This window comes from Oryx dammah, unplaced genomic scaffold (genome assembly GCF_014754425.2).
Source record: "Oryx dammah isolate SB20612 unplaced genomic scaffold, SCBI_Odam_1.1 HiC_scaffold_13, whole genome shotgun sequence".
Taxonomy (NCBI): Eukaryota; Metazoa; Chordata; class Mammalia; order Artiodactyla; family Bovidae; genus Oryx; species Oryx dammah.
Window position 1 is genome coordinate 23,625,874 of NW_024070197.1, and position 20,231 is coordinate 23,646,104.

General features: G+C 36.8%; 1 pseudogene; it reads left to right on the plus strand.

Annotated features, from left to right (window-relative positions):
- The first annotated feature begins 15,831 nt into the window (after positions 1 to 15,831).
- On the plus strand, positions 15,832 to 16,403 carry LOC120873310 (annotated as a pseudogene).
- Positions 16,404 to 20,231: the final 3,828 nt, after the last annotated feature.

Here is a 20,231-nt window from a genome sequence, read left to right on the forward strand (position 1 = left end):
TATTGTATAGGAACCTGGAATGTTAGGTCCGTGAATCAAGGTATTTGGATGTGGTCAAGCAGGAGATGGAGAGAATGAACATCTACATCTCAGAAATCAGTAAATTCAAATGGACGGGAATGGGTGAATCTAACTTAGATGACCATTATATCTACTACTGTGGGCAAAAATCCCTTAGAAGAAACGCAGCAACCCTCACAGTGGTGGTAGTTTACTTGCTTAGTCATGTCCAACCCTTGTGACTCCATGGACTGTTGCCCTTTGCCCATGGGATTTTCCAGGCAAGGATACTGGAGTAGGTTGCCACCTCCTTTCCAAGGGATGTTCCTGACCCATGGATTGAACCCAGGTCTCTTACATCTCCCGCATTGCATAGCCAACAAAAAGTCTGAAATGCAGTACTAGGGTTCAATCTCAAAAATGACAGAATGATCTTGGTTTATTTCCAAGGCAAACCATTCAGCATCATGGTAATCCAAATCTATGCTCCACCCATTAATGCTGAAGTAAGAGTTGACTCCTTGGAAAAGCCTCTGATGCTGGGAGGGATTGGGGGCAGGAGGAGAAGGGGACGACAGAGGATGAGATGGCTGGATGGCATCACTGACTCGATGGACGTGAGTCTGAGTGAACTCTGGGAGTTGGTGATGAACAGGGAGGCCTGGCGTGCTGTGATTCATGGGGTCTCAAAGAGTCGGACACAACTGAGCGACTGAACTGAACTGAACTGAACTGAAGTTGAAACATTCTATGAAGACCCATAAGACCTTCTAGAATTAACACTGAAAAAAAAAAAAAAAGATGTTCTTTTCATCATAGTGGACTGGAATGAAAAAGTAGGAAGTCAAGAAATATCTGGAGTAATGGGAAAGTTTGGCCTTGGAGTACAAAATGAAGCAGGGCAAAGGCTAACAGAGTTGTCAAGAGAACACACAGGTCATAGAAAATAGCCTTTTCCAACAATACAAGACATGACTCTACACATGGACATCACTAGATGGTCAATATCAAAATCAGATTGATTTTATTCTTTAAAGCTAAAGAGAGAGAAGCTCTATACAGTCAGCAAAACAAGACCTGGAGCTGACTGTGGCTCAAATCATGAACTCCTTATTGCAAAATTCAGGCTTAAATTGAAGAAAGTAGGGAAAACCACTAAGCCATTGAGGTATGACCTAAATCAAATTCCTATGATTATACAGTGGAGGTGATGACTAGATTCAATGGATTAAATCCGGTAGATAGAATGCCTGAAGAACTATGAATGGAGGTTTGTATTAATAATGTTGTACATAAGCCAGTGACCAAAGCCATCCCAAATAAAAAGAAATGCAAGAAATCAAAGTGGTTTTCTGAGGAGGCTTTACAAATAGATGAGAAAAGAAGAGAAATGAAAGGCAAGGGAGAAATGGAAAGATACACTCAAGTGAATGCAGAGTTCCAGAGAACAGCAAGGAAAGATAAGAAACCCTTCTTAAATGAACAGTGCAAAGAAATAGAGGAAAACAATAGAATGGGAAAGACTAGAGATCTCTTCAAGAAAACTGGAGATATAAAGGGGATATTTCATGCAAGGATGAGCACAATTAAGGACATAAATGGTAAGAACTTAACAGAAGGAGAAGAGATTACAAAGAGGTGGCAAGAATACACAGAAAAACTATACAAAAAAGGTCTCATTTCACATACTAGAAAGGTTATGCTCAAAATCCTTCAAGCTAGGCTTCAGCAGAAATTAATTTATATGGTTTTTTAAAATGTTGAGTGTCAAGCCAGGTTTTTATTGTCCTTTGATGAAAAGGCTCTTTAGTTCCTTTTCCCTTTCTACTGTTAGAGTGGTATTATCTGCATGTCTGAGGTTGTTGATATTTCTCCCGGCAATCTTGATTCCAGCTTGTGATTCATCCAGCTCAGCATTTCGCATGATGTACACCATGCAGAAGTTAAATAAGCAGGGTGACAATATATAGCCTTGTCATACTTCTTTCCCAATTTTGAAGCTGTCCATGGTTCCACTTTTGGTTCTAACTTGTTTCTTGATCCATATACAGGTTTCTCAGGAGACAGATAAGATGGTCTGAAATTCCCATCTCTTTAAGAATTTTCCACAGTTTGTTATGGTCCCCAATAAACAGTGAAAGGTTTTAGTGCAGTCAATGAAGAAGATATTTTCCTGGAACTCCGTTGCTTTCTCTATGATCCAATGAATGTTGGCAATTTAGTCTCTGGTTCCTCTAATTTAGTCTTTGGTTTCCTTTCCTAAACCCAGCTTTTACATATAGAAGTTCTCGTTTCACATACTACTGAATCTTAGCTTGAAGGATTTTGAGCATAACCTTACTAGCCTGTGAAATATGTGCAACTAGTCATCAAGACAGTCGTGTACTGGCACAAAAACAGAACTACAGACCAATGGAACAAGATAAACAGCCCAGAGATAAACCCACGCACCAATGGGCACCTTATCATTATCATAAAGGAGGCAAGAATATACAGTGGAGAAAAGACTGTATCTTCAATAAGTGGTGCTGGAAAAACTGAATAGCTACCTGTAAAAGAATAAAATTAGAACAATTCTTAACACTATACACAAAGATAAATTCAAAATGGATTAAAGAATGAAATATAAGGTAGAAACTATAAAGATCTTGGGGGAAAACATAGGCAGTAGACTCCTTAACATCAGTCACAGCAAGACGCTCTATGACCCACTTCCTAGAGTAATGGAAATAAGAAGAAAAATAAGCAAATAGGCCTAATTAAACTTAAAAGTTTATGTGTAGCAAAAGAAATTATAAACAAGGTGAAAAGACAACCTCAGAATGGGAGAAAATAATAGGTAGTGGAACAACTGACAAAAGATTAATCTCTAAAATATGCAAGCAGCTCATACAGCTCACTACCAGAAAAATAAAAACCAAATCAAAAAATGGGCAGAAAACCTAAACAGACATTTCTCCAAAGAAGACATACAGATGGCTAATAAACACATGAAAAGATGCTCAACGTTGCTTATTATTACAGAAATGCAAATCAAACCTACAATGAGGTTTCACCTCACCCTGGAGAGGGTGAATGAATACTGGAGAGGGTGTGAAGAAAAGGGAACCCTCTTGCACTGTTGGTGGGTGTAAATTGATAGAGAACACTATGGAGAACAATATGGAGATTCCTTTAAAAACTAGGGATGAAGCTACCATATGATCCAATAATCTCCCTACTGGTCATATATCCTGAGGAAACCATAATTGAAAAAGATACATGTACCTCAATGTTCATTGCAGCACTGTTTACAATAGCTAGGACGTGGAAGCAACGTAGATGTCCATCAACAGATGAATAAAAAGAAGTCGTATGAGTGATATGGAATATTACTCAGCCATAAAGAAGAATGTGTTTGAGTCAGTTCTAGAGCCTATTATACAAAGGGAAGTAAGTCAGAAAGAAAAAAAACAAATATCACATATATATGAAATCTAGAAAGATGGTATTGATTAACTTATTAGCAGAGCACCAATGGAGACGCAGACTTAGAGAACAGACTTGTAGACACAGTTGAGGAAGGAGAGAGAGGGACGAATTGAAAGAGTAACATTGAAGGATATACATTACCATATGTAAAATAGATAGCCAGTGAGAATTTTCTGTATGATGTAGGGAGCTCAAACCTGGTGCTCTGTGACAACCTGGAGGGGTGTGATGGGGTAGGAGGTGAAAAGGAGGATTCAAGAGGGAGGGGACGTATATATATATATACCTATGGCTGATTCATGTTGATATATGGCAGAAAACAACACAATATTGTAAAGCAATTATCCTCTAATTAAAAATAAATAAATTAGAAAAAAAATACCAAGATCATGGCATCCTATCCCATCACTTCATGGAAAATAGAAGGGAAAAAAGGGAAAGCAGTGACAGATTTTATTTTCTTGGGCTCCAAAATCACTGTGGACAGTGACTGCAGCCATGCAATTAAAGATACTTGCTACTTAGAAAAAGAGCTATGACAAACCTAGACGGTGTGTTAAAAAGCAGAAACATCATTTTGCCAACAAAGGTCTATACAGTCAAAGCTATTGTTTTTCCAGCAGTCATGTACAGTTGTGAGAGTTGGAACATAAAGAAGGCTGAGAAAGGAAAAAAAAAGAAGGCCAAGCACCGAAGAATTGATGCTTTTGAATCATGGTGCTGGAGAAGACTTTTGAGAGTCCCGTGGAGTACAAGATCAAACCAGTCAGTCCTAACGTAAAATCAACCCTGAATACTCATTGAAAAGACCGATGCTGAAGCTCCAATATTATGGCCACCTGATGGGAAGGGCCGAATCATTGGAAAAGACTCTGATGCTGGGAAAGATTGAAGGCAAAAGTAGAAGGGGGCAGCAGAGGATGAGATGGTTAGATAGCATCACTGAGTCAGTGGACATGAATCTGAGCAAAGTCCAGTAGACAATGAAGGACAGGGGAGCCTGGTGTGCTGCAGTCCATGGAGTTATAAAGAGTCAGACACAATTTAGTGACTGAACAGCAACAACAACAACAAAAGCTAGACAAGATACGACAAGAAAAGAAAGATACAGGCTAATCTCCTTTAAGAATACTGATACAAAGTTCCTCAAAAAAAATGCTATCAGATTGGATTTAACATGTTGTTAAAAGGAATATACATGATGACCAAGTGGGATTTATTCCTGAAATGCAAGGATGGTTCAACATACATGTTAATCAATGCAACACACCACATAAATAGAAATAAAAGAAAATAATACACAATCACTCAGATTAATGCAGAACAAAATCCAACATACTTTCATGATAAAAAAAATTTTAAGAAACTTGTAATAGATGAAAACTTATTCAGTATGATAAATACCATACGTGAAAAACTGAAAATTAACATGGCAAAAGGCTGAAAAAATTTTCTTTAAAATCAGAAACAAGAGACGGATGCCAGTTTTCACTATGTCTATTCAACATTGTATTGGAAATATAACCAGAGCACTTAAGCAAGGAAAATAAATAAAAGGCATTCAAATTAGAAAAGAAGTAGTTTTCTGTGTTCACAGATGACACATAAAAAATACTAAATATTCCACAAATAAATATGTTAGACTTAATAAATGAATTTGGCAAAGTTGCAAAATACAAATCAAATCCCCATGTCAGTTGTATTTCTATATACTGATAATAAATGATCCAAAAAGGAAATTGAGATGTTTTATTTATAATAGCATTAAAAATATCTAAAATATGGTTGACCTTTGAACAACACAGGATTGAACTGTGTGGGTTCATATACATGTGGATTTTTTTTCCCAATAAATTCTACACCAGTACTACATGATCCGTGGCTGGTTGAATCCATGTATATGGAACTTTGGTTATGGAGGACCAACTATAAAGCTATATACAGATTTTTTTATTGTGTAGAGGGTTGGTGCTCTAACCCCTATATTGTTCAAGGGTGAACTGTACTTAGGAATAAAATTACCAAAGTGGCAAAAGACTCGTACACTGAAAACAGCAAAACATTTCTGTGGGAAACTAAAGAAGACATAAATTAACAGAAAGATATTTTATGGTCATGAATTAAAATATTTAATATCATTAAATTATTATTGTTTTTATTTTTATGTTTATTATCATTAAATTATTATAATAATAATTATTAATGCTCCAAAATATCTAGAGAGTCTATGTAATCCCCTTTAAAATCCTAATGATGCTTTTGTAGTAGAAACACTCATCTTATAATTTCAAGGGACTCCAAATAGCCAAAACAATCTTGAAAAAGTAAAACAGAGAGAACTCACATTTCCTGATTACAAAATTTAATATAAAGGTGTAGTAATCAATGCAGTATGGTATTGACATAAAGACAGACATACTGACTAATGGAATGGTATAGAGAACCCAGAAATGAGCCCCATGTATAAGGTCAAATGATTTGTAACAAGGGTACAAAGATCACTCAGTAGGGAAAAGGAAAGTCTTTTCAACAAATGGTGCTGGAAAAAATGGATATCAACATGTCAAAAAATGAAAAAAAAATTGAAATAAAAATGACTGAAAATAAATCAAAGACCTAATCAAAACAGCCAAAATTATACAACTTGTGGGGAAATGAATTACATATGGCAATGGTTTCTTAGATATGACATCTAATATGTGGGCAAAAAAAAAAAGAAAAAAATAGTTTATTTGGACTTCATTAAACTTAAACACTTTTATGCATCAAAGAACATTATTTAGTGATTCTTCCACAAAATTGGAGAAAATAGTTATAAATTGTACATCTGATAAGAGTAATATTAAGAATATATTAATATAAAGAACTACAATAACATCAACAAAAACAAACAACTTGCTTTAAAAATGGGTGAAGGACTTGAATACTTTTCCAAAGAAGGTACACAAATGGCCAATAAACACATGAAAAGATGATCAATAGCATTAATTATTATTAAAAGCAAATCAAAACCACAATGAAATGCCACCTCACATTCATCACAACACAGGAAATAATAAGATGGCAAGTACGTGGAAAAATTGGAACCCTTCTACATTGCGATTAGGATGCAAAAGTGTAGCTGCAGTGGAAAACAGTTTGGCATTTCCTCAAAAAGTTAAACACAGAATTACTATATGATCCAAAAATTCCACTTCTATGTATACATCCAAAAGAACTAAAAGAAGGGGGACTCAAACAAGTTTCATAGCAACATTATTCATAATAACCAAAATATGGAAACAACTCAACTGTTCATCAACAGAATGATGAATTTTAAAAATGTGTGTGCGTGCTAAGTCTCTTCAGTCATGTCTGATTCTTTGCAACCCCACGGTCTATAGGACCACCCAGATCCTCTGTGCATGGGATTCTCCAGGCAAGGATACTGAAGTCGGTGGCCATTTCCTCCTCCAGGGATCCTCCCAATTCAGGGATTGAACCCAGGGATCAAACCCACACCTCTTATGTCTCTTGCAATGGCAGGTGGATTCTTTACCACTAGTGCCACCTGGGAAAACCCTCCACAGTCTTATATATAATTGAATATTACTCAATGTTTAAAAGGAATCTGCAGAAGGTGACTGCAGCCATGAAATTAAAAGATGCTTGCTCCTTGGAAGAAAAGCTATGACCAACCTAGATAGTATATTAAAAAGCAGAGACATCACTTTGCCAACAAAGGACTGTATAGTCAAAGTGAGGGCTTTTCTATAGTCATATATGGTTTTGAGAGCTGGACCATAAAGAATACTGAGCACTGAAGAATTGATACCTTTGAACTGTAGCCTTGGAGAAGACTCTTCAGAGTCCCTTGGACGCCAAGGATATCAAATCCGTCATCCAAAAGGAAATCAACCTTGAATATTCATTGGAAGGACTTAGTGCTGAAACTGAAGCTCCAATACTTTGGCCACCGGATGCGAAGAGCTGACTCATTGAAAAAGTCCTTGTTGCTGGGAAAGATTGAAGGCAGGAGGAGAAGGGGACAACAGCGGATGAGATGGTTGGATGGCATCGCCAACTCAATGAATATGAGGTTGAGCAAACTCCAGGTGGTGGTGAAGGACAGGAGAGCCTGGTGTGCTGCAGTCCATGGGTCACAACTTAGCAACTGAACAACAACAGCAACACCAAAAAAAAACTGAATGAAATTCTGATATATGTTACAACATGTTGAATCTTAAATATATTATACTTTGTAAAATAAGCCTATTCGGACAAGAGTACTGAATGACCTCATTTTTATGACATATTTATAATAGGTAAATGTATAGAAACCAGGAATAAAATAATGGTTACTCGGGGCTAGGAATAGGGGAAAATGGGGTGTTATTATTTAGTGTGCACAGAATTTCTTTAGGGTGATGAAAATTAATGGAAATGTCTAGTGGTAATGGTTAAAAAACATTGTGAATGTATTCAATACCCCTAAATTGTACACTTAGACAATGTTTTAAAAAATGCTTTGCTGTGCATTTTATCACTATAAAAATAACATACGCACATGCATACATATATATGAGTGTGTGCATGAATTTTTCAAAAACTTAGGAAACAAGAAAAATGGTGGGCATACATCCAAACCTACCAATAAATTGCATTAAATATAATGTTTTAAAGACACCAATTAGAAGATAGAGAGTGTCAAAATGAATTTTGAAAAGACCCAACTATATGGTAGCAACAACAACAACAAAAAAAAACACTGTAAATGTCTTTTCATTGAGAGATTAAAGTAAAAGAATAGAAAATAATACATCATGGAACACTAATCAAAAGAAATCTGGAATGCTTATATCATCATATAAAGCAAAAAATAATAAGAGCAACAAAATATTCAAAATAATAAAGGGACAATACATATGGTAGAAAGGTCTGTTACAATTTTAAATTTGTATGTGCCTAACTACATAGCTTCAAAATACACGAAGCAAAAAATGATGAAACTGAAAAGAGAAATAGATTAATTCACAATTGTAGTTGAATGCTTCAACATATCAGTTCCAGTTAAAGAAACAACAAATAGAAAATCATCAAAGAAACAGAAGAACTGAACACCATCAACCAACTGGATCTAATTAACATTTATAGAACACTTACCACAATAACAGCAGATCGCATATTCTTTGCAAGTTTACATGAAACAATCACCAACATAAATCATACACTGGGTCAAAAATTTTTTAATTGAAATCATGCAAAGTATGTTCTCTGACCATACTATCTCAATTACTTTTGGCCAAAACATCATGCTCAGCTTTCAACAAAAATTTATAATCATTCTAAAAAAAGGAAAAAAAAAAAAACAGTCTAAAGAGGCAAAACAAGCAGCAAAATCAGATTTAGATTTGGCAGAAATTTTGGATTTATCAGACTGAGAATTTAAAATAACTATGATTAATATGTCATAGACTCCAATGGGAAAAAGTGGACAACATGAAATAAATAACAGATGGATAATGTGGTGATGGCACCCTACTCCAGTACTCTCACCTGGAAAATCCCATGGACAGAGGAGCCTGGCAGGCTGCAGCCCATGGGGTCGCGAAGAGTCGGACACGACTGAGCGACTTCACTTTCACTTTTCACTTTCATGCATTGGAGAAGGAAATGGCAACCCACTCCAGTGTTCTTGCCTGGAGAATCCCAGGGACGGGGGAGCCTGGTGGCTGCCGTCTATGTGGTCACACAGAGTCGGACACGACTGAAGTGACTTAGCAGCAGCAGCAATGTGAACACAGAGATAGAAATTATGAAAAAAAATCAAAAGAAAATCCTAGGAAACCAAAGACAGGGTAACAAATGGAAAACGCTTTTGATGGGCTCACCATTAGACTAAACACAGCCAAGGAAAGAACAATAAATTTAAAGATATACTAATAAAAATTTCCATAAGTGAAATGCAAAAAGAAAAACAAAAAATATGAAATGAACTGTGGTACAATTATAAAAAATAACATAAATGTAATCAGGATACCAGAAGAAAAATATTGAGGTAATAATGGCTGAGAATTTTCCAAAATTAATGACATACACCAAATTGCAGATCCAGGAGCCTCAAATAACATCAAGTAGGATAAGTATCAAAACTACACTAAGTAATATATTCAAACTACAGAAAATCAATGACAAAGAGAAAACATGAAAGAAGCTTATCCACAGAGGAACACAGATAACAATTACATCAGACTTCTTTTCAGAAATGATGCAAACAAGAGGAGTATGAAGTTAAATATTTAGAATGGAAAAAAAACAGCCACCAACTCAGAGTCTGTATCCAAAGTAATTATCTTTCAAAAGCAACAGCAAGATACTTTCTCTGACAAACACAAATTGAGGGAAATTGTCACCAGTAGACCTGCCTTGTAAGAAATGTTAAAAAAAAAAAAAAAAGTTCTTCAGAGAGAAGAAAAATGATATAGTTAAGAAATGTAAATTTACATTAAGAAAGGAAGAAATAAATGAAGATAAAGAGATAAAGTAAAAGGTTATTTTTTAAATTCTTCCTTGGTCTAGTAGATAATACCTTGTTCAAACCAATAACAACAACAATGAATGAGTAGAGTTTGGATAAGGGAAATGAAAGATAATAATATAAGAAATGGGAGGGAAGAATTGGGAATACTGTGTCATAAGATACTTGTACTGCCAGTGAAGCATTATAGTGATATTTAAAAGTGGCCTTGGATTAGTTGTAAAATATACTGCAAACCCTAGAGCAACCATTTTGAAACATTTTAAAAGAAGCTATAATTGGTATGCTAAAAGAGGAAAAAATAGAATTATATACAATGGTCCATGAACACCAGAGAACATGGAACAAAAGAGTGGAAGACAAGGGGAAAAAGTGTAACAACAAAGAATTTGTTTTAAAGTTACAAGTATCATGATCCAGTTGTATAAATTATCACTTTATATGTGAATGGTCTAAATACACCAATAAAAAGACAGAGACTATCACAGTGAATAAAAGCAATCGAAGACTCAACTGGAGTGGGTTGCCAAACAAACATATAGTGTTTATAAGAAACCCATTTTATATAAAAGCACAGGTAGATTAAAAGTAAGGGGGTAAATAAAGATATACCATACTAACACTGATCAAAAAACTCGGAGTAGCTGTGTTAATTTCAAACAAATACGACTTTAGAGTAAGGAATATTATCAGAAATAAACAGAGACAATACATAATGATAAGGGGTCAGTTCTCCAGGAAGACAAAACCATCCTTAACATTCATATGCCTAACAACAGAGCATCAAAACATGTGAGACAGAAGTCTAACAGAACCTCAAAGAAAAATAGACAGATTCATTATTAAAGTTGGAAACTTTGACATTCCTGTACCAGTAACTGACAGATTCAGTGGGCACAAAATCAGTAAGGATATAGTTGACTATATAGCACCATAAATCACCTGGATCTAATTGACTTTTATAGACTGCTTCATTCAATAAAGTAGAATACACATTCTTTTCAAGCCCACATGAACATTCACCATGATAAAACACATTCTAAGTTATAAAACATACTTAAACAAATTTGAAGGAATATATGTTATGCAAAGGATGGTCTCAGACCACGTGGAATAAACTAGAAATCTGTAACTGAGGGAGACCTGGAAAATCCCCAAATATATGATGATTAAATACTCTTCTAAATAATACATGGGTTAAAGAAGTCTCAGGAGAAATTTTAAAATAGTTTGAACTAAAGCAAAATAAAAATGCAATCTATTAAAATTTGTGAGATGGAGTAAAGCGATGATATATAACATTGAATGCATATATTAGAAAAGAAGAAACAAATAAGGTCAACAATCTAAGCTTTCATTATAGGAAACTAGAAAATAAGTGGCAAATTAAATTCATAATAAGCAGAAGAAAAGAAATAATAGAACTAATAAAATAAATAAGTGATATAGACATCAAGAAAGAACAGAGGAAATCAACGAAACCAAAAGCAGATTCTTTTAGAATATCAATAAAATTGAAAACCCCTAGACAGGCTAAGGAGAAAAGATACTGACCCACAGATATTAAAATAATAGTAAAGAGTTATTATTAAAAAAATTCTATGCTCACAAATTTGATATCTTAAATGAAATGGACCAATTCCTTAAAGATGTAATCTACTAAAACTCATAGCAGGGAAACCATTTAAATAAGCCTATATTCAATAGATAGTTAAATTGAAATTAATAAACTTCCCAAATAGAAAGCACCAACTCCACATGGCTTTACAGGTGAATTCTATCACATATTTAAGGAATAAGTCATACTGATTCTCTAAAATCTGTTCCAGAAACTAGAAGCAGAGGGAACAATACTTAGCTCTCTGTGAGGCCAGTATTACCTAAAACAGAATCGGAGAAAGACATGACAAGAAGGGTAAACTACAGACTAATGTCTTTCATGAATACAGATGCAAAAATTCTCAACAATGTATAAAAAATTATACGACACTACCAAGTGGGATTTATCCCAGGTTTGCAAGGCTGATTCAATATTCAATAACCACTTAATATAATCAGTCATAGTAAAGTGTATAGTCACTCAACCCTGTCTAACTCTTTATGACCCTATGGACTGTGGCCCACCAGGTTCCTCTGTTCATGGGATTTTCCAGGCAAGAATACTGGAGTGGGTTGCCATTTCCTTCTCCAGGGGATCTTCCTGATCCTGGAATCAAACCTGGTTCTCTCACATTGCAGCCAGATTTTTTATCATCTGAGCCACCAGTTCAGTTCAGTTCAGTTCAGTCACTCAGTCGTGTCTGACTCTTTGCAACCCCATGAATCGCAGCACGCCAGGCCTCCCTGTCCATCTCCATCTCCCGGAGTTCACTCAAACTCACGTCCATCTAGTTGGTGATGCCATCCAGCCATCTCATCCTCTGTCGTCCCCTTCTCCTCCTGTCCCCAATTCCTCCCAGCATCAGAGTCTTTTCCAATGAGTCAACTCTTTGCATGAGGTGGCCAAAGTACTGGAGTTTCAGCTTTAGCATCATTCCTTCAAAAGAACACTCAGGGCTGGTTTCCTTTAGAATGGACTGGTTGGATCTCCTTGCAGTCTAAGGGACTCTCAAGAGTCTTCTCCAACACCACAGGTCAAAAGCATCAATTCTTCGGCACTCACTTTCTTCACAGTTCCCATAATCAGTTATATCAACAGGCTAAAGAAGAAAATCATATACTCATATTAGCAGATACATAAAAAGCATTTGACAAACTTCAATATCTATTTATGATGAAAACTCACAGAATACTAGAAATAGAGAGGATTCTCCTCAATTTAATGAAGAACATCTACAAAAACCCTATAGCTAATGTTATAGTTGACTTCCCTGGTGGCTCAGATGGTAAAGCGCTTGTCTACAATGTGGGAGACCCGGGTTCAATCCCTGGGTCAGGAAGATCCCCTGGAGAAGGAAATGGCAATCCACTCCAGTACTATTGCCTGGAAAATCCCATGGACAGAGGAGCCTGGTAGGCTACAGTCCATGAGGTCACAGAGAGTCAGACAAGACTGAGTAACTTCACTATAGTTAGTGGTGAGAAATTAGATACATCCCCCCTATGACTAGGAATAAGGCAAGGCTCCCTCTCATCATTGCCAACACTGTTCTGAAAATCCTAGCTAAATCAATAAGGGAAGAAATTTGCTTTCCTATATACCCCTGAACAGCAAGAAGATCAAACCAGTCAATCCTAAAGGAAATCAACCCTGAGTATTCATTGGAAGGACTGATGCTGAAGCTGAATTCCAATACTTTGACTAGCTGATATAAGGAGTCAACTCTTTAGAAACAACCAGGATGCTGGGAAAGATTGAGGGCAAGAGGAGAAGGGGGTGACAGAGGATGAGATGGTTGGATGGCATCACTGACTCAATGGACATAAGTTTGAGCAAACTCTGGTAGATAGTAAAGGACAGGGAAGCCAGGGGTGCTGCTGTCCATGGGGTCTCAAAGAGTTGAACACTACTTAGCAAATGAACAATAACAAAAACACCAGCGATGGACATGCGGAATTTAAAATTAAAAGCACAACACCATTTACATTCAGTTCAGTTCAGTTCAGTCGCTCAGTCGTGTCCGACTCTTTGCGACCCCATGAATTGCAGCACGCCAGGCCTCCCTGTCCATCACCAACTCCCGGAGTTCACTCAGACTCATGTCCATCGAGTCCGTGATGCCATCCAGCCATCTCATCCTCTGTCATCCCCTTCTCCTCCTGTCCCCAATCCCTCCCAGCATCAGAGTCTTTTCCAATGAGTCAACTCTTCTCATGAGGTGGCCAAAGTACTGGAGTTTCAGCTTTAGCATCATTCCTTCCAAAGAAATCCCAGGGCTGATCTCCTTTAGGATTGACTGGTTGGATCTCCTTGCAGTCCAAGCGACTCTCAAGAGTCTTCTCCAACACCACAGTTCAAAAGCATCAGTTCTTCGGTGCTCAGCCTTCTTCACAGTTCAACTCTCACATCCATACATGACCACTGGAAAAACCATAGCCTTGACTAGATGGACCTTTGTTGGCAAAGTAATGTCTCTGCTTTTGAATATGCTATCTAGGTTGGTCATAACTTTTCTTCCAAGGAGTAAGCGTCTTTTAATTTCATGGCTGCAGTCACCATCTGCAGTGATTTTGGAGCCCAAGAAAATAAAGTCTAACACTGTTTCCACTGTTTCCCCATCTATTTCCCATGAAGTGATGGGACCAGATGCCATGATCTTCGTTTTCTGAATGTCGAGCTTTAAGCCAACTTTTTCACTCTCCTCTTTCACTTTCATCAAGAGGCTCTTTAGATCCTCTTCACTTGCTGCCATAAGGGTGGTGTCATCTACATATCTGAGGTTATTGATATTTCTCCCAGCAATCTTGATTCCAGCTTGTGCTTCTTCCAGCCCAGCATTTCTTATGATGTACTCTGCATAGAAGTTAAATAAGCAGGGTGACAATATACAGCCTTTACCTACTCCTTTTCCTATTTGGAACCAGTCTGTTGTGCCATGTCCAGTTCTAACTGTTGCTTCCTGACCTGCATATAGGTTTCTCAAGAGGCAAATCAGGTGGTCTGGTATTCCCATTTCTTTCAGAATCCTCCACAGTTTATTGTGATCCACACAGTCAAATGCTTTGGCATAGTCAATAAAGCAGAAATAGTTGTTTTTCTGGAACTCTCTTACTTTTTCAACGATTCAGCGGATGTTGGCAATTTGATCTCTGGTTCCTCTGCCTTTTCTAAAACCAGCTTGAACATCTGTAAGTTCATGGTTCACATATTGCTGAAGCCTGGCTTGGAGAATTTTGAGCATTACTTTACTAGCGTGTGAGAAGAGTGCAATTGTGCAGTAGTTTGAGCATTCTTTGTCATTGCCTTTCTTTGGGATTGGAATGAAAACTGACATTTTCCAGTCCTGTGGCCACTGCTGAGTTTTCCAAATGTGCTGGCATATTGATTGCAGCACTTTCACAGCATCATCTTTTAGGATTTGAAACAGCTCAACAGGAATTCTATCACCTCCACTAGCTTTGTTCGTAGTGATGCTTTCTAAGGCCCACTTGACTTCACATTCCAGATGTCTGACTCTAGGTGAGTGATCATACCATTGTGATCATCTTGTTTGTGAAGATCTTTTTTGCATTAGCACACAAAAAAAATGAAATACCTAATATAAATCTAACAAAACGTATATAAGATCCATATAAGGGAAACTACCAAATTCTGATGGAAAAAAATAAATAAAAGAAAACCTGAAAGGGAGAAGATAGACCATGCCCATAATTAGGATGATTCAATTTTGTTAAGATAACAATTAATTCCAACTTGATACACCGATTCAACAAATGCTCAAATAAAATCCCAACCAACTCATTTCAATTTTTATATGGAAAGACAAAAGACTCTTAAGTAGTCAATACTATATTGAAGAAGGAGAATGAAGTCAAAGGACTGACATACCAAGCTTCAAGTCTTACTATAAAGATACAGTAATCAAAACAATGCGGCATTGGCAAAAGAATAAACAATAGATAAATCAGTGGAACAGATACATACCCATACATATATAGTCAATGGAACAGATGTAGATACATACAAAAACAGTCAACTGATCTTTCATAAAGGAGCAAAGACAATCACACAAAGTAAAGATAATCTTTTCAATAAGTTATTCTTGAACAACTGGACATTTACATGTAAAAAATTAATCTAGACACTGACCTTATGCTTTCACAAGAATTATTTCAAAATGAGCCAAATCAAGGTGGAGGCTGTGGGTGTGTTCAAGATTCAGCTCCACCTACAACCCATCACCATGGCCCAAGAAGACATTGCTGCTAGAGGTGCAATGGATGTTAGTAGCACTCTGCGAGAAGTGCTGAAGACCTCCCTAATCCCTGAAGGCTCAGCAAGTGGAATTCCTTAAACTGCCAAAGCTTTAGACCATCACCAAACCCATCTTTGTGTGCTTGCATCCAACTGTGATGAGCCTATGTATGTAAAGTTGGTGGAGGCCCTTTGTGCTGAGAACCAAGTCAACTTGACGAATGCTGATGACTGGAGAAGAAAATGAAAACCCAGTCCAGTATTCTTGCTTGGAAAATCCCATGGACAGAGGACCCTGTCAGGCTACAGTTCATGAGGTCACAAAGAATTGGACACGACTGAGCAACTGAGAAAACACAAAGTTGATGACAACAAGAAAGTCAGGGAGTGGGTAGGCCTCTATAACATTGACAGAGAGGGAAACCCTGTAAAGCGGTTTGTTGCAACTGTGTGGTGCGTAAGGATGATGGCAAAGAGTGTCAGGCCAAGGATGCCATCAAGGTTTATTTAAAATGCAAGAAATTATCAAAAAAAACTAGACTCTTGTCCCTCAAAAAATAAACAAAAAAACTCAACAAACTAAAAAAAAACGGCTCATAGACCTAAATGTAAAATGCAAAGCTATAAAGCTCCTAGAAGATAACATGGGAGAAAAATCTAAGTGACCTTGGGTTTTCCGATGAACTTTGGTTGTAAGAAAAGCATGATCTCGGAAAGAAAAGTTTGGTGAGTTGGACTTGATTAAAGTTTAAAACTTTTCTGGAAAAGACACTGTTAAGAGAACAAAAAGACAAACCACAGACTGAGAAAAAATATCTGCAAACACACATGTCACAAAGAAGTTTTATCAAAAATGCATAAAAAATTAAACAATTGAACTCAAAAATAAACAAAAAATCTGAACAAATACTTGACCAGAGGAAATATACAAATGGAAGATAAACATAGGAGATATTTAACATCATGTGTTTTAGTGAATTACAAATTAAAACAATGAGATATTACCCCACACCTATTACAATGGATAAAATCAATACACTGACAATACCAGATACTGATAAGGATGTGGGGAAATTTTCATTTGTTGCTAGTGAAAATTCCAAAGTGATGCAACCACTTTGGAAGACAATTGGGAAGTTTCTTACAGAGTTAACCATAGACTTATAAAAAAAATTCACATGCTTCTATGTATTTATCGAATGGGTTGAAAACTTATGTCTAAACTTCATATGAAAACCTACATATGAATGTTTATAGCAGCTCTAGTCAAAACTGAAAAAATTGGAAGGAACCAAGATGTACAAAAAAGATCTTCATGACCCAGATAATGACAATGGTGTGATCACTCACCTAGAGTCAGACATCCTGGATGTGAAGTCAAATGGGCCTTAGGAAGCATTACTATGCACAAAGTTAGTGGAGGTGATAGAATTCCAGTTGAGCTATTTCAAATCCTAAAAGATGATGCTGTGAAAGTGCTGCACTCAATATGCCAGCACATTTGGAAAACTCAGCAGTGGCCACAGGCCTGGAAAAGGTCAGTTTTCATTCCAATCCCAAAGAAAGGCAATGCCAAAGAATGCTCAAACTATCACACAGTTGCACTCACCTCACATGCCAGTAAGTGATGCTTAAAATTCTCCAAGCCAGGCTTCAGTAATACATGAACCATGAAATTTCAGATGTTCAAGGTGGTTTTAGAAAAGGCACAGGAAAGAGAGATCAAATTGCCAACATCCGCTGGATCATTGTAAAAGCAAGAGAGTACCGGAAAAGCATCTATTTCTGCTTTATTGACTATGCCAAAGCCTTTGACTATGTGGATCAAAACAAACTGTGGAAAATTCTGAAAGAGATGGGAATACCAGACCACCTGACCTGCCTCTTGAGAAACCCGAAGCAACAGTTAGAACTGGACATGGAACAACAGACTGGTTCCAAATAAGAAAAGGAGCATGATTATTTAACTTATATGCAGAGTACATCATGAGAATTGCTGGGCTGGAGGAAGCGCAAGCTGGAATCAAGATTGCCGGGAGAAATATCAATAACCTCAGATATGCAGATGACACCACCCTTATGGCAGAAAGTGAAGAAGAACTAAAGAGCCTCCTGATGAAAGTGAAAGAGAACAGTGAAAAAGTTGGCTTAAAGCTCAACATTAAGAAAACAAAGATCATGGCATCCGGTCCCAACAATTCATGGGAAATAGATGGGGAAATAGTGGAAACAGTGGATGACTTTATTTTGTGGGGGGCTCCAAAATCACTGCAGATGGTTACTGTAGCCACGAAATTAAAAGACGCTTACTCCTTGGAAGGAAAGTTATGACCAACCTAGACGGCATATTAAAAAGCAGAGACATTACTTTGTCAACAAAGGTCCATCTAGTCAAGGCTATGGTTTTTCCAGTGGTCATGTATGGATGTGAGAGTTGCTCTATAAAGAAAGCTGAGTGCCAAAGAATTGATGCTTTTGAACTGTGGTGTTGGAGAAGACTCTTGAGAGTCCCTTGGACTGCAAGGAGATCCAACTAGTCCATCCGAAAGATCAGTCCTGGGTGTTCATTGGAAGGACTAATATTGAAGCTGAAACTCCAATACTTTGGCCACCTGATGTGAAGAGGTGACTCATTTGAAAAGACCCTGATGCTGAAAAGACTGAGGGCAGGAGGAGAAGGGGATGACAGTGGATGAGATCATTGGATGGCATCACCGATTCAATGGACATGGGTTTGGGTGGACTCGGGGAGTAGATGATGGACAGGGAGGCCTGATATGCTGCGGTTCATGGGGTCGCAAAGAGTCAGACATGACTGAGCAACTGAACTGAACTGAAGATGTCAATCAATATGTGAATGGACAAACAGTGGTACATTCATACAATGAAATATTATTCAGTGATACAAAAAAATGAGCTCTCAAGCCATGATACAACAGAGATGAATCTTAAATGCATATTTCTAAGTGAAAGAAGCCAATGTGTAAAGAGTGCATATTGTATGATTCCAACTCTGTGGCATTTTGGAAAAGACAAAGCTTTCGAGACAGTAAAAAGTCCATCAGTTGTCAGGGGTTGTGGAGGAGGGATGGGGAAAATATGAATAGGTGGAACAGAGAGCCTTTTGTATAATGTAATGATTGTGCATAACTCTACATACTTGGAAAAACTTGTACAACACAAAGAGTGAAGCTTAATACAAACAATGGACTTTAGTTAATAACAATGTGTGAATTGGTTCAACAATTGTTACACCAATGTAAGTATTAATAAGAGGAGAAACTGTGGCCAGGAGATTTGGGAAGTCTTTCATTTTCCTTTCAATTTTTCTGTAAGCATACAATTTCTGTAAAACATCTATTAAAATTATATGGATCAAGGAAGAAATTCAGAAAACATTTTGAATTGAAAGAAACTGTAAAGACATCATATAAAATTTGTGGTATGCACTTAAATCAGTGCTGAGGGAAAATTTAGAAGATTCTACATTTATATTAGAAGGAACAAAGATCTCAAATCAACAAGCTAAGCTTATATAAGATGGAAAAGGGGCAAAATAAACCCAAAGTAAACAGAAGGAAGGAAATAATAAAAAGAAATAAAAGAAAATTAAAATGCAATGAACAAAAGTTGATTATCTGACAAAAAAAATTTTAGGATAAATCTTTAACCAGACTAACCAAAAACAGAGATGGATGTATATTACTCATAGTAGAAATGACAAGATGGAAAATCCTAACAGACCCTAGAGATATTAAAAAGTTAATAAAGGAATTTTATGGGGAAACTTTATGCACTTAAATCCAACAACCTAATCTAAATGAGCCAATTCATTGAAAACTACAAAACCAAAATTTATACAAGAAGCAACAGATAACCTGAATAGTCTTATCATTATTAGAGACATTGAATTGCTATTTTAAAAAGAAAAACTGAAAACTTCAGGCTCAGATGGCTTCACTAACAAATTCCAACAAATATTTTAAGAAGAAACATCAGTTCTACACAACCTATTCCTGAAAATAGCAGGAATAGGTTTGGACATGGGTTTGGGTGGACTCGGGGAGTAGGTGATGGACAGGGAGGCCTGATGTGCTGCGGTTCATGGGGTCGCAAAGAGTCAGACATGACTGAGCAACTGAACTGAACTGAAGATGTCAATCAATATGTGAATGGACAAACAACTAACGATATAATCATTGCCCTAACGCCAAAACCAAGCCAAAACAGCATAAGAAAGGAAAACTACAGTCCAACATCCTTCATGAACACTGACACAAAAGTCTGCAATATAATATCAGTAAATTAAATGCAGAAATACATAAGAATAATAATATACCAATAATTACCAAGTGGGGTTTATCCTGGGAGTGTTGGACTGGTACATGT